This window comes from Amblyomma mixtum, chromosome 1, assembly GCF_055824585.1.
Source record: "Amblyomma mixtum isolate Tamu chromosome 1, ASM5582458v1, whole genome shotgun sequence".
Classification (NCBI taxonomy): domain Eukaryota; kingdom Metazoa; phylum Arthropoda; class Arachnida; order Ixodida; family Ixodidae; genus Amblyomma; species Amblyomma mixtum.
Window position 1 is genome coordinate 190,278,225 of NC_143012.1, and position 11,271 is coordinate 190,289,495.

At 43.8% G+C, this 11,271-nt stretch overlaps 1 long non-coding RNA gene across 2 annotated transcripts; it reads right to left on the bottom strand.

Moving 5' to 3' along the window:
* Nucleotides 1–401: 401 nt before the first annotated feature.
* LOC149370308 (uncharacterized) lies at nucleotides 402–10,985 on the bottom strand. 2 transcript variants are annotated; one of them, XR_016285695.1, is made up of 4 exons: nucleotides 10,580–10,985; nucleotides 9,219–9,326; nucleotides 5,854–5,901; nucleotides 402–784 (listed from the first exon to the last, which is right to left on the bottom strand). It is a non-coding gene; the product is annotated as an uncharacterized LOC149370308 (long non-coding RNA). The 2 variants fall into 2 exon arrangements; XR_016285696.1 differs by lacking the exon at nucleotides 5,854–5,901 and having other exon boundaries at nucleotides 10,580–10,982.
* Nucleotides 10,986–11,271: the final 286 nt, after the last annotated feature.

Sequence of the window (11,271 nt, forward strand, 5' to 3'; positions counted from 1 at the left end):
TGGACGTGGCGCTACCTGTACCAACTGCTACGTGACAATATTTTATATTTTCTATATTTTTCTGTATTTCTATATTCCTTCTATATTTATATATTCATGTATGACTGCTGAACACACCTGTACCACCCTATTGAAAATATTGAACGTGGATTCTGCGTGCCTATCTTTGCGTGTTTATTGCCACGCACATTGTGACGATTGAGCGAGGTCGCAGAACGCGAGACATATTTCACACAATTTGCGCAAGCCGAGCAAGCTCGCAAATGCGAGACATCTGTCACATAACGTGCGCAAGCCGCGTAAGGCTCGTACAGCAGGAGACACCCTCGCGTGATATGCGCAAGCCGGGTGGGGCTTCCAGAATGTCCGAGAGCCAAGGGTGAGTCCCAGAATGTTCAAGAGCCTTGTCTGGCTCACAGAGCACTAGACAGTGTCAAATGGAGTTAGCATCATGATACCGATAATACCTTGCATGGCTGCAAGGCTCCTACATCACTGCTCAACACATTATGCCAATGCCCTACCTTAAGGCCTCCTCATCTGTCTGTCACTGCCTCATTCAGCATGCATGTTGTGAGATAACAAGCTTTGCAGCAATGGTGCTTCGTGGGATGGCTCTCATGTGTGTAGCATGCTTGCAAAAGGACATAGATAAGGTCACCTTAACTGGCTTTATTAATGCCACATCCCTCATGACGGGTGCCACACAGTGGCTAAACAATTTCTTCAGCTTCTCCAAGTCCAGCAGGTTGGCGTCTTGATCCAGGTTCTCACTATGCAGCACCTGCAAAAAGGTAGCAGTATATGCAAAAAAATTCAGTTAATTTGTTTTCTGGAGATTCCAGAAAAGGGCACAAGTAGTTCTTCCATTAATGAACTAATGATGATTTCGAAAAGTATCAGGTTTGAAATACAGACATTGGAAAACCCGACTCAAGCACGCAGGCTGCTCAGCATCAAACCTGCACAAAATCTAATAACCGTGTCACACAGGCATTTTCAAGGCTTTCAAATGGCTATCAACTCAGTGGCACTTGAATGCAGCTAAATGGGCATTTCCAATAGCCACAGAGTCCCTAGAACAGTGTGGACATCTATCAAGATTTTGAAGGCTTTTCAGTGTTAGAAATTTGCACTCAGACATGGAGCACTCGCAACTTACGGTAAGGAATAAAATCAAAGCAATTTAATCGCTGAAAGAATACTCAACATGAAATGTACAACTTATTTCACTGAAAAAAAAGAAGGCTGGCCACAAAACACTGCAGCAAGCGTATTATCACTGTTGGCAATAGCACAAAAACAATAAATACCACCTTTTCAAAACTGCGTGAGTGCTACAACAGCTTCCCAGAAAAATTATCAACTTTGACAGTGGCGCCACAGCAGTTTGGTGCGAGATGATGAAATATCTCTACGGCGATCAAGTATTCTGTGTAGCAGCGGCATAACTCCCGAGTTGAAGTGCAAATCTCAAAGCTCAATCTCCCACCCTGATATCTTTAAATACATACTTAAATTCATTGCAGCGTGCTGCAGAAGTAGGTGGTCAGATCATTCGAGAGGATAACTGCAAGCTATCTCAGGAGACGAAAGATCTGATGAAGAAACGCCAAAGCATGAGGACGTCTAACTTCAGAGATAGAATAGGACTAGGAGAGCTATCGAAGTTATTTATAAGTGCAAGGTAGCCAACATAAGAAAGTTTAACATGGAGAAAACCTAGCATGCTCTAAAGCATGGAGGTAGCCTAAAATCAGTGAAGAGAAAACTAATCACTGGTAAAAACCAGATGTATGCGCTAAAAGACAAAGAGGGCAATGTCATAAGCAATATGGATAAGATAGTTAAAGTAGCCGAAGAGTTCTACACAAATCTCTACAGTAGTGAATGTAATCAGAACGTTACAGAGAGAGGCAGTAGAGCACAGCAATGGGACATCCCGCCAGTAACGAGGGAGGAAGTAAAGAAAGCCTCAGGAGCAATGCAAAGGGGTAAAGCAGCTGGTGAGGATCAGGTAACAGCAGATTTGTTGAAGGATGGAGGAGAGATTATGCTAGAGAAACTAGCCACCCTGCATACGCTTGCCTCGTGACCACGAGCGTATCAGAAGCTTGAAAGAATGCGAACATTATTTTAATTCATAAGCAAGAAGATGTCAAGGACTTGAAGATTTACAGACCGATCAGCTTACTATCCATTGTCTACAAGGTATTCACTAAGGTAATCACTAATAGACTCAAGACAACCTTCGAATTCAATCAATCAAATGATCAGGCAGGCTTTCATAAAGGATACTCAACAAGAGACCGCATTCATGCAATCAATCAGGTGATAGAGAAATGGGCAGAATACAACCAACCCCAATATATAGCCTTCATTGACTACCAGACAGCAACTGACTAGGTGGAACCACAGCTGTCATGCAGGCATTGTGGAATCAGGGTGTAGAAGAGTGTTATGTGAAAATATTGGAAGATATTTATAACGACTGCACAGCTACCATAGTTCTCCATAAGGTCAGCAATAAAATTCCAATAAGGCAAGGTGTCAGGCAGGGAGACACGATTTCACCAATGCTATTCACCGCCTGTTTACACGAGGTGTTCCGGGGCCTGAAATGGGAACAGTTGGGGAGAAGAGTTACTGGAGAATACCGAAGTAATTTGAGATTCCCTGATGGCATTGCCTGGCTAAGCCACTCAGGATATGAACTGCAAAGCATGATGAATGAGTTAGACAGGCAGAGCAGAATTGTGGGGCTAGAAATGAACATGCAGAAAACCAAAGTAATGCTCAACTGTCTAGCAAGGGAACAGCAGTTCATAATTGGTAGCGAGGTGCTAGAAGTAGTAAGAGAATATGTATACTTAGGGCAGGTAGTGACCACTGATCCAGATCATGAGAGGGAAATAACTAGAAAAATAAGAACGGGGTGGAGCGCATATGGCAGGTTCTCTCAGATCGTGAAAGCCAGTTTGCCAATATCCCCCAAGAGAAAAGTCTAACACAGCTGTATCTTACTGGTACTCACCTATGGGGCAGAAATGTGGAGGCTAACAAAGAGGGTTCAGCTTAATTCAAGGACAACGCAGCGAGCTATGGAAAGAAAAATGATAGGTGTAACGTTAAGAGACCGGAAGTGGGCGGAGTGGGTGAGGGAAAAAACGCGGTTTAATGAAATCCTATTTGAAATCAAGAGGAAGAAATGGGCTCGGGCAGAGAATGTAAGGCGAAGGCAAGACAACCGCTGGTCCTTGAGGGTAACAGAGTGGATTCCATGAGAAGGTAAATGTAGCAGGGGGCGGCAGAAAATTAGGTGGGCGGATGAGATTAAGAAGTTTGCGGGGATACGCAATTGGCAGAGGACATAGTTAATTGGAGAGATATGGGAGAGGCCTTTGCCCTGCAGTGGGTGTAGTCAGGCTGATGACGATGAATTTTAACTAATGTATACAGCACTCTATGCATTACAGTTATATGTGTCTGGCCTGCTACAGCCTAGAAATCTTCCATTACAAAATAGGGAAGTGGATAGCAAAACTACAGCACAACAGTGGCAATGAAAACAGATATGGCACATCTGCAGGTAGTAGTCCTGGAAAGTGCATGTTTTTCAGTCAGAGCCAATAACACTCTAAATTCATAGATGCCATCTCTCGTGTATGTCAACAGGCTATCACAGAAGCTCAGACCAGGAAGACTATCAAGAAGGAATAGGACCCAGAGATGAGGGGCAAAGAAAGTACACAGCATGAGCAATGACTCACAACTGAATTTACTGCCAGAAACCTCATTGCAATCGTAATTGCAATAGTAATCATGTAGGAAGGTTGATGCTTGCATTGCGCATGACACTGTTTTTAGCTGAGCGGTCGGGAGCTTGGCAGTTCCTTGCATCTGCTAGACATGGTGCCGAAAAACAAAGGCAGCATTGGAAACATTCCCCAGTCCAGATGGACAAGTTACAATGACCCACAAGATTGTGGAGATGAGGCAGCTAGGTATGCAAGTTCTACTCCCTTAATATTGGGTTGATGCAACAGCCGGCCTGGACAAAGTACACCTGCCTTCAAACCGTAATGTGCGAAATTTATTGGTGCACTATATACTTTGGACAATCTAAATTAGGCTATGAAATCAAACATTTTCACTAATACTGCCTTCCATTTACTTTCATTTACTTTGATAGCACCTTTATCTTCAATCATGTAGCAAAGAAATGAGAAAAAACACAACCGAGCACAGTTTACATTTGTTAAGCTGTGCTTGACATAGTGCTTTTTTCACTTACTAATGCCTGTCTTCCATTAATCAATGAGTGGGCAAAGGTGCTCAAGCTTATTAGGGGCCAAAAGGCCCTCAGAACCTTGCACCTGGCTCCAGCATTCTTCAAAGAATGAGATAACTGGTGTATGTACGAAATGATCGCAATCCTATGTCACTTTTCTTCCAATGGACGCATTTCCTGATAGCTATTTTTGGCAAGGCTTTTGCATACAGAGGTTAAAACAGATACCAAAACACCAGCACCTTGAAGGCCGGCTACAAGTCACAAAAACCTTTCATTTACAAAATATATGCACGAAGGCAACAGAGCTACAGAGGCAAGACATGTTATCCTAGCAGTAGCTGCAGTACAAGCACCACTACTGTCAAAAATCTAAAAAAGTTGTACTGCTGTTTTTCGCCCGCCTGTCTCACTGTTGCATTCGTGAGTATATTTGGCAGGTCAAAATTTCTGGCGGTTATCAGCCAGGTTTCATTTTTTTTTCGTATGTTCTAACATTTGCAAGCACGAGCTTTGTAAAAAAAATGTAAAGGACAAAGAAATGTGATCACGGTTAAAGAATGCAGTGTGAAAAGACAAAAACAAACGAAGAAATGGACACCCGCCAGTCCTGTCCACTTTTTCATTTGTCCTTGTTTTTTCACACTGCATTCTTTAACCATGATCACTGACCAACAAGTCCAAACAGCCACTTTAGTTGAAAAGAAATGTGGCCTTTCAATTGTGGTCATTCCATACTTACACAAGTTATATTATTCTGTAAGAACTCTACTGCTATATACGAGGTCGAAGTGCCTTTCTGATGCCTACTCAGCTTATTGAGCACTTTTGGCCACTTTTTAACAAATGAAAGATGGGAGCATGTAAGCGAAATGAGTGCAATGTCGAGCACGCTGCAACTTGTATAGATAGTGCTATTGGTGCTCTGTATCTAACTTCTACATGAAGTTGTATAACCAGAACAGCTGCTGCATCAGCCAGACATGAACGGTGTACGAACTTAGTTCGAGGAACACTGGCCTCACGTCTCGCTGCTGATTGTAAGACATTCCTCTATATTCCGAGTTTTCTAACACCACCATCATTTTTTGGCACCGTGACCATATCATACAAGAATGTGAGAGCTACTGCATACCTAAAGAAAATATGTGTGTAAGCCAAGCATCAGCCGTTCTATGCAATAAGAAGTCTAAGTGAAAAAGATTCGATGTAAATTAGAGAAAGCCTTGCCATTTTTGTACTTCTGCTTCTATGACTGCTTGCTGGATTTTTTTCTTTAGTTGGAAGCATTCTTCCATCCCTTATCTCTATACACTATTCCTCTGCCAAATGACTGAGTAACCCAAATAGCAATTCCTAAGTAGGGAGGGGGCCTTCCACAGTGACCACACAAGGGCCTTCAAGTTCTTGCAGCAGTCAAAACATCCCTTTGTAACACTGGCCTTGAATGCACCACTATACTTTTGTGGCAGGCCAAATACTTATACAATTTGTTTTAAAACCACACAGAAATCCACAACTGCCATTATGAAAACAACCTAGTAATGTAACCATAAGCGTACCTGGCCAGCATGATCAGCATGGAAAGGCGCACAGCTTGTGTGCAGCTCCTAAAATAAAAGCAAATTCACATGATTAATTGCAATTTCCACAAAGACATTCTTGAAAAATCATGTTTTTGCACCACTCAGCCTCAAGCCTGCCTTATTGCTCTTGCAGCACTGAGGCAAATCTGAGCACAGCTTGGGGTGAGCTGGTGGTATCACATTACGCACCTGACACTACGTGCATCAATCCATTTGTATGATTGAATTTCAGAATGGCGAAAAAGACACACACACAGGAAAAAATGGTGGGTGGATGAGATTAAGAAGTTTGTGGGGATACAGTGGCCGCAAGTGGCAAAGGACAGGGTTAATTGGAGAGACATGGGAGAGGCCTTTGCCCTGCAGTGGGTGTAGTCAGGCTGCTGCTGCTGCTGCTGCTGATGATGATGATGATGACAGCCAGAGCACACCTACAAAGTAAAACTGTGAACTCGACCCAGCAGCACTTTACTGTGTTGAAAGAGAACAGGTACAATTGAATTACTGCATTACCTTGTTATTATCATTAAAAAGTACAGGGCTCTAAGAACTTCCTAATTTACATCGAAACGAATGGTTTACAGTGAACTTTCACGGATTACACTAACAGGCACTGAAAATCCAATACAGCTGCCCAAGAGAATATTAGGCAGCCGCACTAGCCTTCTTTTGCGCTATGCTACCTGATACCAGATTAATATTCGAGTGCAATTTACTCATACTCTAGCACTGGGATACGTTATGCCCCAGACTGATGCAGCTGTCTTACTAAAGGCAGAGAAGCTTTCAATGTGGGTCATGTGTGCTGTGGCGTGAACACATGCACAGGATCGCCTGCTACCATTCAAGTCCTCTGTGTACACAAATGCAGGTGCAATAGAAAACCCACATCACAAATTTGGCTAGTCTGGTCGGCCAAGCATGGGCCAGCTGATAGCACGAAGCAGCAGGTGCGACACATACCATCATCATCAGCCTGACTAGGCCCACTGCAGGGCAAAGGACTCACCCATGTCTCCACATTAACCCTATCCTTTGCTAGGTGTGGCCACCATATCCCCGCAAACTTCTTAATTTCATCTGCCCATCTAACTTTCTGCCGCCCCCTGCTATGCTTGCATTCTTTTGGAATCCACTCCATTACCCTTAAGGACCAGCGGTTATGTTGTCTTCCCATTACAAGCCCCGCCCAGGCCCATTTCTTCCTCTTAATTTCAAGTAGCATGTCATTAACCCGTGTTTGTTCCCTCACCTACTCCGCCCCCTTTTGGTCTCTTAATGTTAGACTTATCATTTTTCTTTCCATAGCTCACTTTGCTGTCCTTATCGTTTGGCACGTGTTTTTTTCTTTGTAATAAGGCATAAAGTATTATACATGGATTACCACATGGCATCCTCCTATGACCGCTAAATAATTTATAATCAAATTTCTTTCTCCTGCTGTATTTGTTTCGGTTTCGACAGCTGAATGATGGCTCTGACGTCAAAGCGAGGTTATTGGTCACGTGAGGCATAAAAAACTGCAATACAATTGGTACTTCTGGCTCTTAAGGAATGCTGGCGTCAGCGCTGTAGCGAATTAAAATGATGAAGCAGCGATTATAAGTGGTTTTTCCATGCCTCACGTGACCTATAACCTCTCTTTGATGTCATAGCCATAGTCAAATTGTTCACCGAAACAGGATGGCAGAAAAAGTTGATTATAAATTATTTAGCAGTCTCACGCGAATACCAGATGGTGATTCATGCATAGTAGTGTCTTCCGCATCATTATATAGAAGAAAACATGCCACCAAGATTAGGTGTCTATACTCTTTTAAGCTGAACTCTTTTAATTAGCCTCCACGTTTCTGTCCCAAAAGTGAGAAACATGCAGGCTAAAGAAAAGATTTCAGCTTAAGTACCAAAGTGGCTCTAATCACACAATGAAGTGGAAAAACTCTCGACACTTGAACAGAGAACAAATAGGAATTCCAACAAAATTTTAGATTCTTGTAAGGCTATCAAGCATTTCTGAATATTGTAAACTGCACTTTCACACATACAGTACGCATGTATGCCAAGCTCACATTCAGTAGCCCTGTTTTCCGGCTGTAATTATCACGGTCTGAGCTCAGTTACAGATTTAAAACCAGCCAAAAGATGCAACACAGGAAAAGAGAAGAAAACAGGTTGGACTATCAATTAATTTTTTGTGAAGGAAAAGAAGGCTCGCATGAAGATGCGCCACACATGACCCACACCAGCGAAAGGCAGGACAACAAATAACTGTCACTGATATACAAGCACGTCATCTAAAAGAGAAAATTCTTTCCGTTGAAGATTGACTAATGGCTTCGCTACTCATACAGCCGTTGGCTTGGAGATATGCATCAAATACCTTACAGATTTGTTTACCACTTCTACACACCACTGAAGTGTCACAGAAATGAGGCGTACACACTGATGGGTCATCTTATGATTTACGCTCACGACACTGGCACTGTAGTGCCAGATCAGAAGCTGCCTTCCCCCTAACGAGTTAGTGCTCACTCAGGAACACATTAAAGACACCTGCACATATCCCTGAAGTAGTTTCTTGCACAAGCTAGCAGAATGTGATAAACCACTTCCTGCAAGTCCTGAACCTAGTTTTATGGGATACCATACTGCTATCCCGGGTTTTAACAGCAGCGCAAAGGCCATCAACACAATGATTGGCGCAAAAATTACATTTAAAAATTTTCCCGACACTCGATTTGAACTCATGAAGTCTACACAAAGGACTCCATGATAACCGTTCTGAGGTGAATGGCAGTTCAGCCTAGCCTCTGGAATCTGTGCCAAAAAAAAAACGGAGTCAGCGCATTGCAATTTACTTCCGAAATCAGCCGGTGCTGATGACAATTGTATGTTTGCTTTCTCTGGCTTATAAAGCTCCACTTTCAGAAAAAGTGTCGTCTTTGTGGTTAGAATGCGGAACTTCATCATCACAGGTCAACTTCAGCTTGCCATCAGTGTCCCTTTAATGCCTCAAAGTTGAACAATAGCTCCATTCATAGAGGAGGGCTGTGCATAAATTTCGACCACCAAAGATTCTTTAACATGCACTGACATTGCATAACGCACGAGCAAATATGCATTTCGCCTTGTCGAAACGAAGCCACCACAATTCAATCCCGCGTCTTTGGGCTCAGTAGCCGAACACCAATGCAGTAGGCCACAGCAGCAGGTGAAAAACAAAAGAGAGCCCTTAATAGGCAACCTAACTTGCCAAAATAAACATAACGAGGGGTCACACAAGTAGCAGTGGACTAGGAAAATAAAAGCTACTTGTGTCGGAAGATGTCTTCAGTGCTTACCTCAAAAGCCTGCTTGCTTGCTGGGCATCCTAGCACCAAGTGAAAGGCTGGCACAGCTATACTGGAGAGCTTGGAAGAGGCATTGCTGGTAAAGCTATGTGGAGCTTGCTGCAAGGTAAAAAGACACATTTAACAGCAGCACAGTGCAAAAAATGGACTAGAATCAAGCATGTAAGGCAAAATGCAAGGCACAAAAAGGAGCCGGTCGCAGAATGGAACACGACTGTTTGACCACATTTCGAAGTGGGCCAGGCAACAAGAAATTCATAACCACGGCAGTCATTCACAAGCTAGCCTCAGACGAGATATCACTTGCATATCGATATCCAGCATCGTTTCTACAATACATACCACCATTCAAAAGAACAGACCACAGCAGAACGATATTTTCAGTAGAAGGCTGGTTTGCTTCAAATTCTGCATGCGTCCCTCAATTTGAAATCTGGCATGATTAGCACTGATTTCACATTCTCACAGGTATGATGAATTAATAGTGCCAATTGCAGAAAAACCACACTTTTTCCTTTAACATCAAATAAGGTATTGGAGAGGTACCTCAGCATATTTAAGTCAAAGTCAGATTTATTTGCGCCATTGGTTATAATCATGCAACAATCAAGTTTATTCTTCGTACATATTAAAGGCTCAATTACCCTTAAATTTCACTGCAACTTCGGGATTTAGGCCAAATGGAGCTAGGGCACCTGTGTGCATTTTGCAGTTGTTTGTACCATTTCAGCTCCGAGCCAAAGTATGAAAAAGCGAATGCCAAAATAGAGGCGAAAAACTTCAGAGCAATTTGTTTTTATCTCACCGTTCTGCTATTCAAGGCTCGACTACACTGGCTCGGCTACGAACGCAGCTGGATCATACGGAGCTTCGTACCTTAAATACACAATTTATAAAAGTACAAGTGAAATACATGTGAAAGAGGAGGAAGCTCAATCCTAACGGATACAGCTGAATCGCAGTCTACGTAGTTAAACTGCTCGAGCGCTGTTACTTCAATTACAGCGTAACATGCGGCGAGAATGTAAAGCCCGGGCCGAAGATCTATTGGCGGGCACATATTCCATTCTCGGCGAGAGATGAATGGCAGTACGGCGGCAGTACGGCGCCGATATCGTGCACCCCGCGATCGGATCAGCTGTGCATATTTGCATGGCATACTGACCATGACCCTGTGACCACTGACACTACACGCGCATTCATGCCCGTGTGCCGCCAGCAAACAACCTTTCAGCGCTGCGTGCTGCGCGATAGGCACTGCGTCTTCGCGTCTCTGTACTAGCTGTGTTGACGTGGCCAGTTGTGCGCAAAGGCTTTTAAATAATGAACAGGTTCGAAGAAAATTAACTTACCCCCAAGATGCGAGATGTCACCCGGGTAGTGGTCTCCCACCAGCTGCTCCGCCATGGAGGAAATGAGCCCCGCCGTCAGCATAGCGTTTCCAGTGAAGGCGCGCAAAGGACGACGCGCTATCCGTCGAGCCCGCTGACGCACGCTATAAACACAGGTTTACTCAGCACCTTCACGTTTTCGTACATCGCACCAGCGAATTTCACTGCTGTCGGCACATCACATATCGGAAGAGTGACAAATGCTCATGCCAGCGATGGTTCACGCCCTCGACACCACAAAGGAGGACCACGACTATAGTGAACTAGAATGTATTCACTATAACCACGACAAACGTAGCAACGCTGACCGCCATGTTGTCCCTCCCCAGACGCTGCGTTCGTTGGCTAGCGCTTCGGCCAGTTCCGGCTTCCTTCGGCCCATTTAGAAAGGCATCGCCTCCAGCCATTCCTCCAGGTCGTCTCTTTCGGGCTCTATGCTTTTGGCGTGGCGTTTGGGCAGTGCGATAGCAAAGGATTAAAACCAAATGAAACTTTCGTTACAAAAATAATTAAGTTCTTGTGCACATATTAGCATTAAAAACTTGAGAAATTTGTGACGCGTGGACGCATGAATATGCGTGTCGGTACATGCGTGCGTGCGTGCGTGCGTGAGTGGGCATGGTCTAGCGCGTCAAATCCAAAGCCTATCCGAC